Source organism: Monodelphis domestica, chromosome X, assembly GCF_027887165.1.
Source record: "Monodelphis domestica isolate mMonDom1 chromosome X, mMonDom1.pri, whole genome shotgun sequence".
Taxonomy (NCBI): domain Eukaryota; kingdom Metazoa; phylum Chordata; class Mammalia; order Didelphimorphia; family Didelphidae; genus Monodelphis; species Monodelphis domestica.
Genome location: NC_077235.1, coordinates 71,948,415 through 71,965,860, shown reverse-complemented (window position 1 = coordinate 71,965,860; position 17,446 = coordinate 71,948,415). Strand labels below are relative to the sequence as shown.

General features: G+C 43.4%; 1 long non-coding RNA gene across 1 annotated transcript; it reads left to right on the top strand.

Annotated features, from left to right (window-relative positions):
* The first annotated feature begins 360 nt into the window (after positions 1–360).
* On the top strand, positions 361–17,446 carry LOC103094462 (uncharacterized). Its single transcript, XR_474633.3, has 2 exons — positions 361–2,021; positions 16,335–17,446. It is a non-coding gene; the product is annotated as an uncharacterized LOC103094462 (long non-coding RNA).

The following is a 17,446-nucleotide window of genomic DNA, read 5'->3' as shown; positions in this document are numbered from 1 at the left end:
AAGGGAGGGAGGAAGAGGGAAGGAGGGAGAGAGACAGGGAGGGGGAAGGAAGAGAGAGAAGGGTGAGGGAGACAGGCAGAGGGAGGGAGAGAGAAAAGGGAGAGGGGGAAGGGAGATAGACAGAAGGAAGGGGGAGAAAGAGTGGGTGGGAGGGAGAGAGAGAAGGGAGACAGACAGAGAAGGAAGGGGAGAGAGATGGGGAGAAGAAAGGGAGAGAGGGGGAGAGAAGGGAGGGAGGAAGAGGGAAGGAGGGAGAGAGACAGGGAGGGGGAAGGAAGAGAGAGAAGGGTGAGGGAGGGAGACAGAGGGGAGAGAGGGGGGAAGGGAGAGAGGGAGGGAGAGACAGAAGGGAGACAGACAGACAGAGAAGGAAGGGAGAGAGGTGGGGGAGAAGAAGAAAGGGAGAGGGGAAGGGAGGAAGGAAGAGGGAAGGAGGGAGAGAGACAGGGAGGGGAAAGGAAGAGAGAGAAGGGTGAGGGAGTGAGACAGAAACAGAGGGAGGGAGAGAGAGGGGAGAAAGGAGAGAGGGAGGGAGACAGACAGACATAGAGAAGGAAAGGAGAGAGGTGGGGGAGAAGAAGGAAGGGAGGGGAAGGAAGGGAGGAAGAAGGAAGGAGGGAGAGAGGCAGGAAGACAGAGACAGAGGGAGGGAGAGACAGAAGGGAGACAGACAGAGAAGGAAGGGAGAGACAGAAAGAAAAAGGAAGAGGGGGAGGCAGAGAAGAAAAAGAAAGGGAGAGAGAGAGGAAGGGAGGGGTAGAGAGACAGGGAGGGAGAAGGAAGGGAGAGAGAGACAGACAGAGAGATAGGGAGACAGAGACAGGCACTAGGACAGAGAATAGGCAGAGACAGAGACAGAGAGATCATCTAATTCACTTCTCTCATTTTACAAACCAAGACCCAGAAAAGTTCCAGTGGCCTGCTCAAGGTCTCTGTTTCAGGTCTGTGTTGGAAATTTTAGCACTTGGCATATGGTTAGTATTTAATTAGTGCTTTCCAGGTGACTTGGGGACCATCATCATTGTTGTGTCCAATTCTTCATGACCCCCTTCAGGATTTTCTTGGCAAAGATACTGGAGCGGTTTGCCATTTCTATCTCCAGCTCATTTGACAGATGAGAAAACCAAGGCACAAATGGAGTTAAGTGACTTGCCCAAGGTCACACAGCTAGAAAGTGTCTAAGACTTGAATTTGAATTCATGATGTGGAGTCTTCGTGACTCCAGGCCTGGCACTCTACTAGCTGCCCAATTGGCCATACAGATAGCAAATATATGAACTAGAATCTGAACCCAAGATCAGATTCCAAGTTTAGACCCAGGTTTTACTACTCCACGTTGCTGACCTGGTCCTTTTTTGTGTGTGAGGACCCTGCGACCTTTATCCACTGTTTCCCCGAAGTTCCCAGCAGCTCCTGAGCTACATAGGGTGGTCTCCTAGTTCAGACCTGAGCTTTTCCTACCATATTGTTGCCTATGCCCAGAATGCCCCACTCTCTCCGGTCTCTACCTATGGCTATCCTGTCCAATCAAAACTCCTACCACACTTCGGAAGGAGGGAGGGGGGGAGGCATTGCGGTGGTGTTTGGCATTCTTCTTGTTCTCACTGCTATTAAGAATAATTGGCCCTGGGTTGACCACAATGTGCTGGGAAGGCCCTGGCCGCCGGCCAAGCTGTGGTCTGGCCACTGAAGCAAGCGGACACACTAGGGCATTTTAGTGGGGAGGATGTTTCCTTTTGCAGACAAGCGAAGAATGCCCCTGCCAGGGCAGGTACGGGGGGAAGGCTCGGTGCACACTCCGCAGATTCCCGTGGGGGCCGTGCGGCCTGGGTCTCCCTCGAGTTGCAGCTGCTTCAGACTCCCCGGTGGGCCTCCATTCATCGGCAGCAGGCGTGTGTGGCCCGTGCGGTGTGGCTCGCGGGAGTCTGCTCGTTGGATTGCACCCTGGAAGCAGCCGGGATTCTCTCATCCAGCTCCCTCCCGCGCAGACTGGCCCAGACAAAGGGAGTTCTTTGTCCAAGGTCATTCCCGCGCCATTCCGAGCAGGGCTGGCTGTGATTCGGCCACTCTGGGGCCCCTCCTGCCAAAGAAACGCTGTGGTCCAACCGGCCCAGCCAAGAGCGGGGGAGGCTTGTTTGGGGGGACAAAGCGTCGGACCCCCCCCCCCCAAGCCTCGCATTCTGATTCTACTTCAGCCGCACCACACCGCACTGTGGCTTCCGAGCTCTTCACTGGCATCCCCCAGTACAGAGCGCTCTCGTGGTAAATCTGTGTGCATTTAGGAAAAGGAATATTAGAAGGGGCGCCCGTGCCCCTCTCCCCCCTCACTCTGTTTCCCCGGCTCCCTAGGAAGCTGGCTACTGCTGCTATTATTGTTACTTATTTGTTTCCTTCGCCTTCCACTCTTCGGGATCCCCTTGGGGTTTTCTTGGCAGAGATACTGGAGAGTTTTGCCATTTCCTTCTCCAGCTTATTTGACAGATGAGGAAACTGAGGTAAACAGGATGGTGTGATTTGTCCAAGGTCACACAGTTAGGACATTTCTGAAGCCAGATTTGAACTCAAAACCGAGTCCTCTGTGCCCCCTAGCTGCTCTGTTTGGTTGTGATTCTGCTACCAATGCTCCTCCCTTTCAGATCTGGGGGAGAGGGAAGCCCTTATTCTTGAAGGCATCACAGCGGCAGCCAAAAGAAAGCCAGGAACCGGGCAAATGAAGTCCCCTCCTGCACAGATATTTGAGCACAGAAAGTCCAGCTCCAGGTAGAGTGAAGCAGGCAGGCTATAGGCATGCCATGGGGCCGTGCTCCCGCTCTCCTGGTCTTCTGAAGATTTTCTGAGCTAGACTTCACTGGTGCCAGCCAAGGACCTTGAGTCTCAGAGCCCTGAACACCAAGGAGCTCCCTGAGCAGGGTCCTCGGACACCATTGGGGGAAGCAGCCTGGGAACGGCTTCTGCAGGTGCCACAGTTCTTGAAGACCCAGCAAAGAATGTTCCTGTCCCCAAAGTCCTTGGCATTGTCAAAGGGTTCAACAGCAGAACCAGATAGGATTGGGTCAGTGGAAATGACATTTGAAAAGAGACACAAACGGCTGCTTTGCTGCTGTGCCCTAAAGACCAGGAGACCTTGCCAACCTACTTGTAGCTAAGACCTTCTTTGTGTGCTAGAAACCCCATTAGTGAGTGAAAACTGGGGCTGACTCACTTTGCAATTTCTATCTGCAGAAAACAAATGCTCCATTCATTCACTCACTCATCTGCATAGATAGCTTTTCCAGAGAAGAAGGGTTAAACCCTTTCATGTTATGCCCAATGCATTCTGCCCGGAAATCTCTGGGTACCAGAGATTGGCTGAGAAGTTTAGCCGCTACAATTGAGGCAGCTGGATGTGAAACAACTTTCTTTTTTCTATTTCGGACACCAGGCATCCACATTCTCTTCTCTTGCCCGTTAGATCCAATTTTCACCACCAAGTGGTGCTGCTGGCCACCAACCTGATTCTATTCTATTAGAAGCAGCCGAAGTCGGGTGCTTGCAGTCCTCAATCTAATTGAGCAGAAGTGCCAAAGTTCCAGGTGTTTTAGGGTTCTTGAGCAATGAACAACTTTCTTTGCCCCGGTTCTGCTTCTCCCTGGGGTGATCATGCTGACTGGCTAGCCCAAGGAAGTGAGTTTAGAGTGGATTTCCCCAGTTAGGTGTGTGCTTCTACCAAGTGGCTTTGAAGCCTTTGCTCCTCAACTTACCATTTTTCACTAAGGCCTCTCACGTGACATTGGCATAATAGAGTCTACTTTCCATAGGATCAGAGCTAGCACACTTTATACTCTTTTTTACAAAGAAAAAATATAAGGAATGAAGCTATAGAGGAAAACAAGCTCAAAACACCTCTGTAACTGGGTGCAGGCTGTACCAGACATCCCTTAGATATTACTAAAGCCACTTCCTACATCATTATGATCTTTGTCTATGTTATTTCCCGTTCTGCTAACTTCCCCTGCATCAGTTCCCATAAGACTTCTCTGGATTATTCCAATTTCTCTGCTTTAACTTCACTGTACATTAGTTCACTTGAGACTTTTCTGAATTCCTCCCATTTGTCTGCTATAACTTCACTCTGCATCATTTCATATAAGGAGTCTCTGAATTCCTCCCATTCATCTGTCAGCTTCTCCCTGCATCTGTTCACATGGAACCTCTCTGGATTCCTCTCATTCATCTACTACAGCTTCCCCCTGCATCAGTTCACATAAGACATCTCTAGATTCCTGACATTCCTTTGCTATAACTTCATGTTAAGACCCAGCTCTGCGTAGAACCTTGAGAGGGTTTGATCCACCTGTGGAGGGAAGCTGGAAGCTGGAAAGCAATGTGATAGGATTAGAGGCTAGAGCTTTTGAGGCACAGAAGCACTAAAGAGACAAATAACACTGGAACAGAAGGTTAGCGTGGAGTCAGTGATCAGCTCTCAGGAGTCAAGGTGTCTCCATCCCCTGCACCACTGCAGTTTATTATAGGATCTCAGGAATGGGGGTGGCATTATGTCAATCAAAAGCAGTCGTCACTTCAGAAGTTTTAACATAGTTATGACAAGTAAAAGGAACAGATGGCCACAAGAGTAGAGCCAGGTACTCGGGGATGAAGTCCATGTGAAATCCTCTCCTTTCCAACACACTGGCACCAGCTAATGCAGAAGCAAGTCTTTGATATTACAAAGGACCTGTGGAACTGCTCTGCTAGCTTTGAGACTGCAGATTACATCAGAGGCTTCATTCTTAAGTTCCACAAAATTTAAGAACCAACCAATTTAAGCATTCAGAAATCAATCCTGTGCAATATTAGGAATCTATCCAAAAGTCTGGTCCTTGTGCACTTTGCTCATTAGGGTCAACTTTTGAATAGTTCTTTAATGCCTTCATGATTGGTTCTACCTGAAACCCTACACTTCCCTTTGCATCAGTTCAGGTAAGACTTCTCTGGATTCCTCCAATTCGTCAGCTATAATTTCACTTTGCATCAGTCTTCTTGGAATACCTCCCATTATTGTGCTAGAACTGTACCCTGCGTCCGTTCATATAAGCCTTCACAGAATACCTCCCATTCATGTACTAAAACTTCATTCTGCATCACTTCTTGTAAGGCTTCTCTGAGTGTCTCCCATTCATCTGCCAGCTTCACCCTGCTTGAATGCATCACTTGAAATGAGCCTTTTCTTGATTCCTCCCATTCTTCTGCTGCAGCTTCACTCTGGATCATTTCATGTAAGAGTTCTCTGAATCCCTAGCCTTTCATCTGCTATGACTTCGCCCTGCATCGGTTCACATAAAACTACTAAAATTCCTCCCAATCATCTGCTATAAGGTCACTCTGCATCACTTCATCTATGACTTCTCTGAATTCATCCCATTCATCTGCCAGCTTCAGCCTGTATCAGTTAACATACTATGTCTCTGGATTATTCCTACTCGCCTGCTATAGCTTCATGTTGAGATCCAGCTCTGCACAGAAATCTTTTTTGTTTTGAAATTTTGATTTAGTCAATTTAGAACATTACTCCATGGTTACAAGGATCATATTCTTTCCCTCCCTCCCCTCCCCTGCCCTTCCTGTAGCCAAAGTGCAAGTCCACTGCGTATTACATGTGTCCTTGATCAGAACCTATTCCCATGTTGTTGGTGTTTGCACTGGGATGTTCATTTGCAGTCTACATCCCCAATCATATCCCTTCGATCCATGTAATCAAGCAGTTGTTTTTCTTTGGTGTTTTCACTCCCACAGTTTTCCCTCTGAATGTGGATAGTGGTATTTCTCGTAGATCCCCCTGGGTTGTTCAGGATCACTGCATTGCCACTAAGGGAGAAGTCCATTACATTTGATTGTACCACAGTGTATCAGCCTCTGTGTACAATGTTCTCCTGGTTCTGCTCCTCTCACTCTGCATCACCTTCTGGAGGTTGTTCCAGTCTCCATGGAATTCCTCCACTTTATTATTCCTTTTAGCACAATAGTATTCCATCACCAACATATACCACAATTTGTTCAGCCATTCCCCAATTGAAGGGCATCCCCTCATTTTCCAATTTTTGGCCACCACAAAGAGCGCAGCTATGAATATTCTTGTACATGTATTTTTCCCTTTTTATCTCTTTGGGGTATAAACCAGCAGTGCTATAGCTGGATTAAAGCACCGTTTGGGAATATTCAAAATTGCCCTCCAGAATGATTGGACCAATTCACAACTCCACCAGCACTGCATTAGTGTCCCTACTTTGCCACATCCCCTCCAGCATTCATTACTTTTCGTTGCTGTCATGTTAGTGTCCCTACTTTGCCACATCCCCTCCAGCATTCATTACTTTTCGTTGCTGTCATGTTAGCCAGTCTGCTAGGTGTGAGGTGATACCTCAGAATTGTTTGGATTTGCATCTCTCTGATTATAAGAGATGTAGAACACTTTCATGTGCTTATTAATAGTTTTGATTTCTTTATCTAAAAATTGCCTATTCACGTCCCTTGCCCATTTGTCAATTGGGGAATGGCTTGATTTTTTGTACAATTGATTTAGCTCTTTATAAATTTGAGTAATTAGACCTTTGTCAGAGGTTTTTGTCATGAAGATTGTTTCCCAATTTGTTGTTTCCCTTCTAATTTTGGTTGCATTGGTTTTCTTTGTACAAAACCTTTTTAATTTAATGTAATCAAAATTAATTGATTTTACATTTTGTTTTTTTTTTCCTAACTCTTGCTTGGTCTTAAAATTTTTCCTTTCCCAAAGATCTGACAAGTATACTATTCTGTGTTCACCTAATTTACTTATAGTTTCCTTCTTTATATTCAAGTCATTCACCCATTCAGAGTTTTTCTTTGTGTAGGGTGTGAGATGTTGATCCAAACCTAATCTCTCCCATACTATCTTCCAATTTTCCCAGTAGTTTTTTATCAAATAGTGGATTTTGGTCCCAAAATCTGGGATCTTTAAGCTTATCATAGACAGTCTTGCTGAGGTCACTTACCCCAAGTCTATTCCACTGATCCTCCTCTCTGTCTCTTAGCCAGTACCATATTGTTTTGATGACCACTGCTTTATAGTATAGTTTGAGATCTGGTACTGCAAGGCCACCTTCCTTTACATTTTTTCCCATGATTTCCCCGGATACCCTTGATCTTTTGCTCTTCCAAATGAACTTTGTTATAGTTTTTTTTTTCTACTACAGTAAAAAGGTTTTTTTGGTAGTTCAATGGGTATGGCACTAAATAAGTAAATTAATTTGTGTAGGATTGTAATTTTTATTATGTTAGCTCATCCTATCCATGAACAATCAATGTTTTTCCACTTGTTTAGATCTAGTTTTAATTGGGTGGAGAGTGTTTTGTAGTTGTGTTCATATAGTTCCTGTGTTTGTCTCGGCAGATAGATTCCTAAGTATTTTACATTGTCTGGGGTGATTTTGAATGGAATTTCTCTTCCTAATTCTTGCTGCTGAAATGTGTTGGAGACATATAGAAATGCTGATGACTTATGTGGATTTATTTTGTATCCTGCAACTTTGCTAAAGTTCTTGATTATTTTGACTAGCTTTTTGGTTGATTCTCTAGGATTCTTTAAGTAGACCATCATATCATATGCAAAGAGTGATAGCTTGGCCTCCTCATTGCCTATTTTAATACCTTCAATTTCTTTTTCTTCTCTAATTGCTATTACTAGTGTTTCTAGTACAATGTTAAATAATAGAGGTGATAATGGGCATCCTTGTTTCACTCCTGATCTTATTGGGAAAGCTTCTAGCTTTCTTGGATAAATCCTCATTGCAGATGATGTTGGCTGATGGTTTTAGATATATACTGTTTATTATTTTTAGGAAAGGCCCTTCTATTCCTATACTTTCTAGTATTTTCAAAGGGAATGGGTATTGTATTTTGTCAAAGGCTTTTTCTGCATCTATTGAGATCATCAGGTGATTTTTGTCGCTTTGCTTGTTAATATGGTCAATTATGTGTCTGGTTTTCCTAATATTGAACCATCCTTGCATTCCTGGTATGAATTCTACCTGGTCATAGTGAATAACACTTGTGATGACTTCCTGGAGTCTTTTTGCTAGTATCCTATTTAAGATTTTTGCATCTATATTCATTAAGGAGATTGGTCTATAGTTTTCTTTCTCTGTTTTTGACCTGCCTGGCTTTGGAATCAGTATCATATTTGTGTCATAAAAGGAATTTGGTAGAACTCCTTCTTTGCTTATTCTGTCAAATAGTTTGTATAATATTGAGATTAGTTGTTCTTTGAATGTTTGATAGAATTCATTTGTGAATCCATCCAGACCTGGGGTTTTTTTCTTAGGGAGTTCTTTGATGGCTTGTTCAATTTCTTTTTCTGATATAGGGTTGTTTAGGTAATCTATTTCTTCCTCTGTTAGTATAGACAATTTATATTTTTGTAAATATTCATCCATATCACCTAGATTGCCATATTTGTTGCCCTTTAATTGGGCATAATAGTTTTTAATGATTGCCTTAATTTCCTCTTCATTAGAGGTGAGATCTCCCTTTTCATCTTGCATACTATCTATGATTTGTTTCTTAACTAACTGATTCTGGAGAATCATATTGTTTAATTTCCAATTAATTTTTATTTGCCTCTCCAGGTACCCTAACTATTATTTTCATTGCATTTTAGTCTGAGAAGGTTGCATTTATTATTTTTGCTTTTGCACTTGTTTGCAATGTTCTGATGCCCTTGTATATGGTCAATCTTTGTGAATGTACCATGTGCTGCTGAAAAGAAAGTATATTCCTTTTTGTCCCTATTTATTTTTCTCCACGTCTACTAACTCTACTTTTTCTAAGATTTCATTCACTTCTCTTACCTCTTTATTTATTTTTTGGTTTGATTTATCTAGTTCTGGTACAGGAAGGTTTGGGTCTCTCACTAGTATAGTTTTTCTATCTATTGCATCCTTGAGCTCCACTAGTTTCTTCTTTAGAAATTTGGATGCTATGCCATTTGGTGCATACATGTTGAATATTGATATTTCTTCATTGTCTATACTGCCTTTTATCAGGATGTAATTACCTTCCCTATCTCTTTTGATTAGATCTATTTTTTTCTTTGGCTTTGTCAGATATTATGATTGTGACTCCTGCCTTCTTTTTATCAGTAGATAAATAGATTTGGCTCCATCCTCTTACTTTTACCTTCTGTGTATCTACCTTACTCATGTGTGTTTCTTGTAGACAGCATATGGTAGGATTTTGGTTTCTAATCCACTCTGCTATTCGCTTGCGTTTTATGGGTAAGTTCATTCCATTCACATTCAGAGTTATGATTACCATCTGTGTATTTCCCAGCATTTTGATTCCCACTCCTTTCTACTTTCACTATTTCCTTCTACACCAGTGTTTTGTTTTTAATCAATCCCACTAATTCCTGCCCTTATTTTACTTCCCTTTCTACCTCCCCTCCATTCTTATTGCCCTCTTGTTTTCTTTACAGTCTTTTTAAACCACTCCCCCAACCTTGCCCTCCCTTGTATTTCTTCCCTCCCCACCTGTCCACTTGTTACCCTTCTAATTCCCTATAGGGTGCAAATTAATTCTCTGCCCCAATGGATTGGATTGTTCTTCTCTCTTCGAGTCAATTTCAATGCACATAAGAATTGACTATTTCCTATTTCCAACCTCTTTACCCTTCCAGTGTATTGATGTTCTCCCCCCACTCCCGCCATTTGCTTCTTTGTGACATATACATTTACTGCATTTTGTTTCTTTCCCCATTTCTCTTAGTATTAACCTCTTTTTAAAACTCTAGTTGTATATATAAATATATATACATATATTTATGAATACATATATCTATATGCATATTTATGGTTTGGCATTTCATCCTATACAGTTTGTGATTCTTCCTTCTAAGAGTAATTCTTCTAGCTACCCAGGTGATCACAATTTTTAAGAATTACCAATATCCTCTTTTCTTGTAGGGATATATATCATTTTAACTTATTTGGTCCCTTAAGAAAGTTTTTTGTTTGTTTTTGTTTTTTCCCCCTTTCTTAATTACCTTTTGATGATTCTCTTCAATTCTGTGTTTGGGCATCAAATTTTTTGTTCAGGTCTGGTCTTTGCTTTCCGAATGCTTAGAATTCTTCTATTTTATTAAATTACCATACTTTCCCCTATAAGAATATAGTCAGTTTTGCTGGGTAGTTGATTCTTGGCTGTGGGCAAGGGGTGTTCAAGCATGAGTTTCCCTGCGCTCTGAAGGCTTGATAAGTCTGCATAGACATCTTGAGGTGGTTTGATTTACCTGTGGAGGGAACCTGGAAGCTGTAAAGCAATGTGATAGGATTAGAGGCTAGAGATGTTGAGGCATAGAAGCAATAAAGAGACAAATAACACTGGAACAGAAGGTTAGCATGGAGTCAGTGATCAGTTCTCAGGAGTCAAGGTGTCTCTCCATCCCCTGCACCACTGCAGTTTATTATAGAATATCAGGAATTGGGGTAGCATGGTGTCAATCAAAAACAGTCGGCACATCAGAAGTTTTAACATAGTTATGACAAGTAAAAGGAACAGATGGCCACAAGAGTAGAGCCAGGTACTCAGGGATGAAGCCCATGTGAAATCCTCTCCTTTCCAACACATTGGCACCAGCTAATGCAGAAGCAAGTCTCTGATATTACAAAAGACCTGTGGAACTGCTCTGCTAGCTTTTGAGACTGCAGATTACATCAGAGGCTTCATTCTTAAGTTCCACAAAATTTAAGAACCAACCAATTTAAGCATTCAGAAATCAATCCTGTGCAATATTAGAAATCTATCCAAAAGTCTGGTCCTTGGGCACTTTGCTCATTAGGGTCAACTTTTGAATAGTTCTTTAATGCTTTCATGATTCGTTCTACCTGAAACCTTACACTTCCCTTTGCATCAGTTCAGGTAAGACTTCTCTGGATTCCAACCATTTGTCGGTCAGCTTCACTCTGCATCAGTTCACATAAGACTTCTCTGAATTCATCCCATTCTTCTTCTAGCTTTACCCTGTATCAGTTTAAATAACCCTTTTCTAGATTCCTCTCATTCATTTGCCAGCTTCAGCCTGCATCCCTTCAGTTAGGACATCTTTGTATTCATTCCATTAATCTGCCAGTTTCAACCTAAATCAGTTCATATAAAAGAGGTTTGAATTCATCTGATTCTTCTGTCAGCTTCACCCTGCATCAATTCAAGTAAGAATACTCAGAATTCCTCCCAATCATCTGTTATTTCATCACTCCGCATCACTTCCTGTAAGACTTCTCTTAATTCCTTCCATTCATCTGCTACAATTTCACCATGCATCAGTTCACATAAGCCTTCTAGGAATTCTTCCCATTTGTCATCTGCAACTTCACTCTGCATCAGTCCGTGTAAGCCTACTCAGAATTCCTTCCATTTGTCTGCTATAACTTCACCCTGCTTCTGTTCTTCTACGACTTTTCATAATTCATCCTATTCATCGGCCAATTTCGCCATGAATCAGTACGTATAAGACTTCTCTGGATTCATCCAATTTGTCTAACTTCACCCTACATCAGTTCATGTAGGAATTTTCTGAATTTCTCCCATGAGAGGTGGAGTCAAGATGACGGTGTAGAGGCAGCGAAAGTTCTGACCTCTGAAAACTCTTCCTCACTGATTAAAAACCAAATGCTCCTAGGGCACTGAAAACCAAATCTAACAACAGGACAGAGCTAAGGAACCCTCCTGCTGGACTCAACTTAAAAGGTATGCCCCCCAAAACCCTGATTTCGAGAACACTTGGGTTTAAGGGGAAGGAAGAAGGAAGGTCCCAAGACCCCTACCCCACCTACAGTACTGAGCATCCAGCAGTGGCTGGAATCTCTGGGTAGGCAAGGGCACTAGTCTAGAGGGAGTACCCTGTGGGCAAAGCTGTGTCAGGCTCAGGGCCTTGATCACAGGCTGTGGTGGGGACAGCTGGAGGAGAACCTCAAAGAAGGCAGCCCAATTGCAGCTGAGACACTCTATATTGCCCCCCCTTCCTGAGTTTTGGCCTCAGGGCACATCCAGCTCTGCAAGTTCAACTCTTCTGGGCTTAATCTTAATCTTATCAAGCCTTCAGAGGGCAGGGAAGCTCAAGCTCCAACACACCTCACCCACAGACTGCTCTGAGAATCTTGCTAAGTTCCAAGGGTGAAGGTTGAAAGAAAAGCCAAAACCCATAGATCCAGCACATAATGAGAGGAGCAAGACTACAGGCAAGTACAGGGGGTGGGGGAAGGGGCAAATAAGAACAAACAAACAAAATAAAATCAACAGCAGGCAATGAACAAAGAGCAAATGTAACAGAGGAGAATCAAGGAACACCAAGCAAAAACACAGAAACTCCAGCAAATTGGACACAGGCTTTGGAAGAACTCAAAATATAATTCAAAACATAATTAAGAGAGGCTGAAGATAACTGGGAAAAGAACTTAAAAAGCAAGAAAAGTCATCTGGAAACAGAAAATAGTGTCTTGAAAACCAAAATTAATCAGCTTGAAAATGAGGCAAAGGAGATGAAAGATGGGGCAATGAAGACTAAAGATGACCTCCAAAGAAAATCAGACCAGAAGGAGAAGGATGACCAAAAAGCCAGGGATGAAATTCAGTCTTTAAAAACCAGAATACAACAATTAGAAGCAAGCAACTTCACAAGGCAGCAGGAAACTATAAAACAAAATCAAAAAAAATGAAAAAATTGAGGAAAATATGAAACACCTCATTCACAAAACTGAATTCCTCCCATTTCTCTGCAAGTTTTACCCTGTTTCAGTTCATGTAAGACTTCTCCAAATCCCTCCCCTTTGTCTGCTGTAACTTCACTCTGAATCAGTTTACTTAAGCTTTTTCTGAATTCCTCCCATTCGTCTGCTACAACTTCACCCAGCATTATTTCATATAAGATGTCTCTGAATTCCTCCCATTAATCTGCCAACTTCCCCCTGCATCAGTTTATGTAAGCCTTTTATGGATTCTTCCCATTTGTCTACTTTCATTTCACCCTGATTCAATTTATATATGTTTTTTCTGGTTTCCTTCCATTCATTTGTTATAACATAATCCTGCATCAGTTCATGTAAGATTTCTCTGTGAATTCATCCCATTTGTCTGTCAGCTTCACTCTGCATCAGTTCACATAATGCTTCTCTGCATTCCTCCAATTTGTCTACTAACATCACTGCATGAGTTCAAGTAAGACTTCTCTGAATTCCTAGACTTTCACCTGCTATAACTTCACTCAGCATCAGTTTAAATAAGTCTTTTCTGGATTCTTCCCACTTGTCTGCTATCACTTCACCCTGCATAAGTTCACATAAGACTTCACTGAATTCATCTTTTCATCCACTATAACTTCACTCTGCATTAGTTTAAATAAGTCTTTCCCTGATTCCTCCCATTCTTCTGCTACAACTTCACCTTTAATCAGTTTACATACTAAATCCCTGGTTTCCTCCCATTCATCTGCTCTAATTTCACTCTGCATCACTCATATAAGAGTTCTCTGAATTCCTCCAATTTGTCTACTAACTTCACCCTGCATCATTTCACCTCAGACATCTTTGAATCCATCCCATTCATCTGTCAACTTCACCCTGCATCAGTTCACATAAGCCTACTCAGAATTCCTCCCATTCGTCTACTGTAATTTCACTCTGCATCGCTTCTTGTAAGACTTCTCCAAATTCCTCCCATTCTTCTGCCAGCATCACATTGCATCAGTTTTAATAAGCCTTTTCTGAATCCCTCCCATTTCTCTGCTATTACTTCACTCTGCATCAGTTCATGTAAGTCTTCTCTGGATTCCTCCCATTTGGTTTCTATGACTTCACCCTGTATCATGTGAGACTTCTCTGCATCCCTTCCATCATCTGCCAGCTTCACCCTGCATCATTTTACATAATACATCTCTGGATTCCTCCCATTTATCTGCTATAACTTCACTCTGCATCATTTCACAGAAGGCTTCTCTGTATTCCTGCCTTTTGTCTCTTCTTCCACACAAATATATTCCCAATACTAATACCCAGGAAAGCCAGAGCATACCACTTTTGCTAACAAATATGGAAGAGGAAATGTTAAATCAATACTAAATCCTAGCAAAAAGTCTATTACAAAAGATAAAAAAAGATTCACTCTGATCAAGTCAGGTTTATATTGAGAATTCAACGATGGTTCAACATTTGGAAAACAATTAACATAATCACATTAAGAAATAAAAATGCCCGCAACTTCATCACAGTATCGACACATTCCAAAAAGTCTTTGACTAAGTATATACTCACATATGCTAAAAAGCCTACAAAGTCTAAGCATAGAGGGTTCTTTTTAATATGATAAAAATGTGCTTTCCTTCTCAAACTTTAGAGTAACCACACCCAAAGCACAAGCAATTACTGCTCTTTATTATCTGGCAGAATTCACTTATAAATCCTCCTGTTGTTCCCCCTGACACATACTTTTGGTATTTCCTTCTTGGAATATTCAGTTTCATTTTTCAAGCCTGAGAATTTTATGGTGTCTATTTCATATTCTGGTTTGTCTTTTTTTAACTTTTTTAAAAATATAAACCCTCACCTTCTGTGTTAGAGCCAATATTAGCTCCAAGGCAGAAGAGTGGTAAGGGCTAGGCAATGGGGGTCAAGTGACTTGCCCAGGGTCACAGAGCTGGGGAGTGTCTGAGGCCAGATTTGAACCCAGGACCTCCCATCTCTAGGCCTGATTCTCAATCCACTGAGCCACCCAGCTGCCCCCTTTTTTAACTCTTAACTTCTGTCTTAGAATTGATACCAAGTACAGGTTCCAATGCAGAAAGGCAGGAAGGGATGAGCACCTGGGATTAAGTGATTTGCCCAGGGTCACTCAGCTAGGAAGTATCTGAGGCCAAATTTGAATCCAGGTCCTTGCAACTCTAGGCCTGGCACTGTCCATCGAACCACCTAACTGCCCCAAACCTATCATATTTAAATAGTTACTAGTTGAATTTTCTTTTAAACCCATGCCTTCTGTCTTAGAATCAATACTGTTTATTGATCCTAAGGCAGAAGATCAGTAAGGCCTAGGCAATGGAGCTTAATTGACTTACCCAGGGTCACCCAGTTATAGGAAGTATCTGAGGGCAGATTTGAACCCAAATCTTCCCAAGGCCAGGCCTGGTGCTCTATCCCCTGAGCAACCTAGCTGCCCCTATAGTCTGATAATGTATTTTCTATTTTGGTAGGCAATCATCTTTTTCCTCCACAAGCCTCCCTTTTTGCCAGCAGAGTTCTGATCATTTACAAAAATGTCTTCTTCTGTTATTTCCCCACAGAGCAGCTCTTAGTGACAGGGTGGAAGATAGGTTGGAGGGGGGATGATAGCAGCAGAAAGTCTAGTGAGGCCTCTGCCACAGTGGGCTCGGTGGTGAGGGCCTGCACCAAGGTGACTGGGTTGTAGACAGAGAGGAAGGATGACAGGAGATGGGAAATCGACAAGATTTGGCAAGTGATGCCCCATGACGTCCCCCTGTATGGCAGCATGGATGACTGAAAGTGTGGTGGTGCCTCTACAGAAGTAACAACAAGAGAAGGAGGGGTGGGCCAGAGCAAGAGAATGCATTCTGGTTGGGGCCTATTGAGTCTGAGCTGCCTAGAAGGCATCCTAGCAAAGATAGAGGAGCACAGCTGGGGCCTGACAGGAGGGCTCACTATGGAGATCTGGATGTCACCTCCAGAGATGAGCATTGAGTCCTGAGGTGACCGAGGTGGTGTATAAGAGCCCCAAAACTCCAGGAGACACTCAGTTCAGTTTGCGATTAAACAGGATTATAATAGCCACAAGTGATGCTGGGCAGCTAGTGTTCCGTAGATAGAATGTAGGACCAAGATTTGCCTTCCTGAGTTCAAATCCAGTCTCAGACTAAATATCTAGGAAGTCCAGCTGTGTGACCCTGGGCAAGTCTCTTCACTTTGTTTGCCTCAGTTTCCTCATCTGTCAAATGAGCTAGAAAAGGAAATGGCAAAGCCCTCCAGTGTCTTTGCCAAGAAAACTCTGAATGGGGTCACAAACAGTGGGACATGACTGAAATGACCAAAAGACAAGACATCTTCTTCAGAGGCACAGTTGATGAGGCCTCAGAAGCTTGATTTGGGTCTCAGATCCTCCTTCCAGGGCAGGGCCCAGACTCGGGCCCTTTTGCTTCTGGTGCGGACTCGCTATGGCTTGTGGAACAGGGGCAAGGGACCTAATGATGGAGTCAGGCAAAGGGAAGCCTGTGAGCACCCTTCCCCTTGGGGCCAACCTTCCTTTTCTTCTTTGGCTGAAAGGTGCGCCATGTCTCCCTGAATTTCTTGACTTGGACTCCATGAGCAGAGCCAACTTGAAACCAGGCTCTACTTTAACACAATCAGCCGACCGGCCTACTTCTACAAAGTCACATCCATTGTGATCGACTCCCAGAGTTACTGGCCTACTCGGGATGTCACCACTTCTTTCCTGGTCTACAATGGTTCCCCAATTGCTTTCCCGCTCTCCAGTCCATATTTCACACAGAAATTAAAATTGTCTTACTAAGGTGTAGATCTGGTCCTGTTAGTCCTCTGCTCAAAAACCACCCATGACTCCCTATTGGGGGGACTCTTTGGCCCGGCATTTGAAAGCTGTCATAACCTGACTCAACTGTACCTTTCTAGCCTTGTTCATGTCAAAATGGTCCTCTGAGCTGCTTCCTCATGTTGTCCTGCCATCTCTGGTCTCAGCATAGACCATCTGTGCAGACCATGGCCTCAGACCTGGGAAGAGTTACCCTCTTTGCCTCAACCTTTTGAAATCTGTTTCTTCCTTCGAGGCCCAAGGACCCAGGTCCTCCCTCCATAAGGCCTTTCCTGACTAGCTCTCCATCTTCTCTTCTTCCCAGTTGCTGGCTGAAGGAAGGGCATCTTCCCCCATGTCTTGTCTGGGGCTCTGTCTCCTTTGCCCCACAGCCCCTTGGTGGGTAGACATCCCGGATTCTGCTGCTGATGGGTCTCAGCCTTGAGCTCAGCTGGCCCTCAGACAACACCGTCTCCTTCCAGGCCGCCATTCGAAGTCCTTCCAATTTGGCAGGTACCTCCACTTTGTGTTCTGTTGGCACAGGTTTCCAGAGCCCAGGGTCACCTCCACTCCAGAGGATGAAGTGACTGGAGGAGACTGTCTGAGCCTGAAAGAACTTCAGCAATCACCCAGATTGATCCCTTTGTTTGACAGAGGGAAAAACTGAGGCCCTGAGACAATTCCCTAACACTGAAGTGAATTGTACAAAATGGACTTGCTCCCAGGTCTCCCTGCCTGAAGCCCTCCCAGTTATACAACAGTCAGATCTGTCTCTCCTGTGCTGAGGGGGAGCCCAAACTCCCAACAACATGGTAAGATCCCTAAGGGTCAGGATTGGCTTGAGAGA